This window comes from Phyllobates terribilis, unplaced genomic scaffold (assembly GCF_046119375.1).
Source record: "Phyllobates terribilis strain yellow unplaced genomic scaffold, ASM4611937v1 Scaffold_6596__1_contigs__length_43347, whole genome shotgun sequence".
Classification (NCBI taxonomy): Eukaryota; Metazoa; Chordata; class Amphibia; order Anura; family Dendrobatidae; genus Phyllobates; species Phyllobates terribilis.
The window spans coordinates 15,964-21,284 of NW_027369339.1; positions in this window are offsets into that span (position 1 = coordinate 15,964).

Genomic DNA, 5,321 nt, shown 5'->3' on the forward strand with positions numbered 1-5,321 from the left:
TGAGTCTTTGCTGAATTGTTTGGATGTTTTTCTATCGAGTCTGTACCGGATATTTCCAGAATCTTTGCTTTATGATTGTTTAGAAAAAAATCAGAAAAACCCAGGAGAGTAAAAAGAGATTGAATCAAAAAGGGGGCTCCAACAACAAAAAAAAATAAAAAAAATAAAAAAAATTAAAAGAACAAAAACCAGTCAAGTAAAAATGGATTAAAAAGGAAAAGGTGGGTGCCTGAAAATAAAAAAATAAGAAGAGAAAGAAATAGTTCCTACCACTTAGAATTTTGATGAAAACCCAAAAGGGTGCCGGGATTACATTGCTTGTGATTACTTGTTTGATTGCATTAACGGAGACATAAGAAGGGAGTTGAAGGATTGTCTCGGGTTTTTAGGATTCACCAAGGAGGGATAAGAAGTTAGTATTTAGCCTTTTATTCCTCTGTTTTTGAGCTTATTGTTATCCATACTTCGCATGCTCACCCTTTCATTAGTTCATCAGATTTGTTACACACTATTGGCGGTTGTATTAGATTCTAGGATTAGATTTCTATTTCTTGGAGTTGGATGCATATTGTTGTGGTTGTGCTATGCAGATTTCTGATTAGGATTGGTGGTTGTGATGTATGGTTTGATTATATTGACTAGTGGTTTAGGACATTAATTGAAGAGGAGGAATAAGAAGTGTATAAGCTAGTGGAAAACTCGATTTTTATCTTTATTATCATTATTTATGTACCCTTACCCTTAGAGGAGATTAGGATATCCACGTGTGCTTTAATGCGTATCACTTGGTTCGATTTTATTATTGTTATGGAGTGGTGACATATGAAGTGGAGAAATAAGGAGGGATTTGGGTAGGTCATCTCGGAGAGATAAGAAGATAGATCGGAGTTAGGTTAGTGCTCGTTTACACTTGGAGTTTGAAGTATAGTCACTAGCAGATTGTCTCTACACTTACTGTAGACCTTTGTGCTTTTAGGAGAAGTGAGCTTTATTTTGCTTACTCGAGGACGAGCAAGGTTTAAGTGTGGGGAAGTTTGATAGGAGCTTATTATATGGTGTTAACTAGCGACTATTAGATTAGGAATAGTGGTGTTTAGGTGCTTAACGAGTGGTATTCCCGGAATCTTGGTTGGATTTTACTTATGGATTAGCAGGATGCTCGTAAGCGGTATTTGAGTGGTTTTATCATGGAGATCCGGTTGTACTCACTTTTAATGCATTCAGGATGGAGCTAGAGGAAGTATGCCACACCTACACCCCAGGAGAAGCTGAGAGGCGAAGCCGAGCTGCCTCAACGCTTCTAGAAGACCAAAGACCATCTCAGGAGAAGCTGTCACGATCGAGATGGAGCATCACGACCGAGATTCAGCCTCAGTTGAAGTTGTAATGACCGAGACAACAATGTCGCGATCGCGACTTAGCCTCAGTTGACATGTCACGATCGCGACTCCCTATCACGATCGCTACCGGCCACGGACCTGAGAACTGGAGCAATGACACGATCGCGACTCTCATGTCACGATCGTGATGCGGACACGGACGAGCCTTTAAATGAAGATTTGATCCGAGATTTTATATTTTATTTCCATATCTTTTTAGTTATTTGCATTTATTTTATTTCCCTTTTATTAGAGACTATATAAGCTTTAGGAAATTAGGTTAGAATAATCTTTACTTCATTATTCTTTTGCCACATTCATTTAGAGAGAACTCAGCAGCAGCAAAGAAGAAAGCTTCCACCTTTTATCATCTTCCCTGGTTTGTTTTCCCATCATTCATCCATATTATTAATTGCTTTCGATGTCTATGTCTGGCTAAGTTCTCTATAGTTCACTCTTAAGGCTGAAGCCATTGTTTTAGGTTTGTTGTGAGAATTCTTATGTTTATGTTCTAAAGTTAATTTCAGGATTGTTTTATGATCTCTTTTGCTTTATTGATTATTGATTGATCTTGATTTTATCTAGGTTGCAAACTAGGTTAATTATTATCCATCATATTTCTAGGCTTAATAATTCGATTTGAAAAATCTTGTCTTTTAGGTAGCGAGCAGAATTTGCATAGACTATTTGTGAGTGCTTAATTTGTAGCTAGAGATTATAAATCTTTATGCTGTTGTGCTTTTGAACCATGGCATTTCCTTGGTTATTGCTTACAATAAGGGTTTCTAGGACTATTTGGACTAATTTCTATTTACGAACAAAGAGTAGGACAAACGGATTAACTAATTCAGAATATAAATTAATAGAATTCGATGATCAACGTTCCAATTATAATGTGTTGATGCTAGAAAGAGTGAGCTCCATAATCATAATTGTTTACAACCCAACCAATATCGCTTTTACTTTTTCTCAATTGCTTTACACATAAAAACCCCCATTTTTACCACTTGGTAGCATCATAAGAAATAAACTAACGTTCTGGCTCTCTTGGGATTCGGCCCCTGCTTACCGCTTTACTAGTGGATTTGTTAAGTTGGGTATCTTTGATAGGCACAATGACTTTTAGCCTCATCAGTTACTGACTCGGAGATTAGTGTATGACTAAACAAAACTTGGTCAAACCCTATTAGCTCGTGTCTCAAACTAGTTGAATTAGACCGATCGGGTGGTTATTGGATTTGACACGAACAATAATGTCACTGACTCGAAGATTAGTGTATGACTAAACCAAACTTGGTCAAACCCTAGTAGTTCTTTTCTCGAACTAGTTGAATTAGACCGCTCGATTGGTTATTTGATTTTGACACCGGACAATGATGTTACGAACTCAGAGATTAGTGTATGACTAAACCAGACTTGGTCAAATCCTAGTAGTTCATGTCTCAAACTAGTTGGATTAGACCCCTCGGTGATTATTGGATTTGACACCGAACAATAATGTTACAGACTTCGGAGATTAATGTATGACTAAACCAAACTTTATCAAATCCTAGTAGTTCTTGTCTCGAACTAGTTGAATTAGTCCGCACGGGAGGTTATTGGATTTCACACCGAACAATATTGTTACGGATTTGGAGATTATTGTATGACTAAACCAAACTTATTTATAAATCAATTGAAGAGTTAATTATTTTTGTAATCTGTAAATAATATATTTTAATACATTTTATTATTTTTCAGCACTAATGTCGAACCTAATTTTTAAATCAATTAATAAATAAAAAAAGAATTAAATTATTATTTTAATGGTAAAGTACAACTATCTTCCTAAAGAAGCTTCTATTCTATGTGTCGTTTTAACTTCTACCACAAATCCGCACTTTTCTCTATTCTATCTCCTTTATAATCTCTCTCTTTTCTCTCGCTCTCACTCCCGACTCTTCAGTTTTCAACCCCGATTGTTCAGTTCCTTTGGCCTTCTCGCAACTTTTCAGTTCTTGCCTACTTCCCTTCTTGCAGTTCTTCAGTTCTCAGAGGTTCTTAAAGATTAACACTTTGTTGTGAAATACTATTCGTCTCTTGTTTTATCATAATATGACGCTCTGACGAAATGTCTGAGTTTGAATGTTTTACTCAATCTCTTGCTTCTAGTGTTTTTATGAGATTTTGTTTATTGGTATTTATGCATGTGAAATATCATTCGTTTCTGAATCTTTTTTTAATCTTATTTTATGGATTTCTGTGATTAAAGGTTTTCAAACACTTTGTGTTGTATGAGATTTAGGATTCTATGAGATTTAGCTTATACACACTGTTAGGGTTATTTGAGATTTAGGTTATTAACTTTTTTAAGTTTTAATAAGATTCGGGTTTTATGAGTTTAGGGGTTTGATACAAATCAGTTTTTGTGTTCTTATTTAAAATCTATTCCAGAATAAGAAGAACATAACAATAAACAACCTTGTTAAAAGTAAAACATAACATAAATAGCATACAACCAACCACAACATTGAAAGTCATCTTACAAAACAACAACTTTAGAACAATAAACAACCTTGTTAAAAGTAAAACATAAATCCAACCACAACAATGAAAGTCATCTTACAAAACAACAACCTTAGAAAAATAAACAACCTTGTTAAAAGTAAAACATAACTAGCAAACAACCAACCACAACAATGAAAGTCATCTTACAAAACAACAACCTTAGAGCATCCACATTGATCAGTTTTTAAGCATAGATTTTTAATAATATTTTAATATATTTATAGCTTTACATCATTTAAAAAACCTAGTTCCACATCCCTAGTTTTTTAAACATGGTTTATAACTTCAACTTTTCTCATATACAAATAAGTTTTTAGTTTTATAGAAATAAAATAAACTCAATAAATATTGTTTTATCAATTACAAGTTACTTTTTCATCTTTTATAAAAAAGAAACTATAGCTAAAAAACTAATTACTATTCAAATCTATAAATCCATCAACGTGGATGCTCTTAGAACAATAAACAACCTTGTTACAAGTAAAACATAGGCATCTATCTTAAAAAACTCTCCTTTTCTAATATTATTTTATTAACATATATATATCTTGAAAAATATATAAACAACCTTATATCATGTCATGTGAGATAGATCATTCTTGAATAAATACACAAGAATATTATTTTGGAAATAAAACAACATTCAGTAAAGTGCAAATCCTTAAATACATTCATATGAAAATAAAAACACATTCATTAAATCTGCCCTGCAAATAAAACATGATGAACATACTCTTAACCGGCAAGAAAAACAATAACATAAGTACTCAACATAGGTTATGAAACAACTAGGATCACACAAAACAAAAATAATAGAAACATACTTCGAACACTTTAATTAATGAATGTGATTAGAGAATTTGTAAACCCCATAGTATGGTCTACTGCTGGTGTGAAGAAGGTCAAACAAGATCACGTCATTCTTTTTTATTCCATCATCCTCTTCCTAGCCTGTAAGAGTCTTAGGAAAATTTTACCATCATTGGCTGCTTTGATTCATCCTTAAACACATTTTTATTTCATAGTTCTTATACTCTTTTAGGTATCTCTCAACATGTTCATATGGTAGTTTCTACAAAGCAAGGACATATTAATTAATGGATTTAAGCATATAAGAACAATATATAAGCTAGAAATTACATAGGTATAAGAATATAGATGGTATATTACTAAACAATAGTCACATTCAACAAATGATTTATGCATCCTCAACACAAAGTTCCTGCTCCTGTTTCCAAGCTACTACCTAAAAAGTCTTGCTTGGTCTATTAAACTATAACTGAGATATTCATCTGGTTTCAATCTTGGTGAGTCGCTATCCTCACTTGATGATGAGCTACTAGTCCATATTGTAACAGGTCGGGAACTGCCCATGTTCATAAAATGTTGAATGTT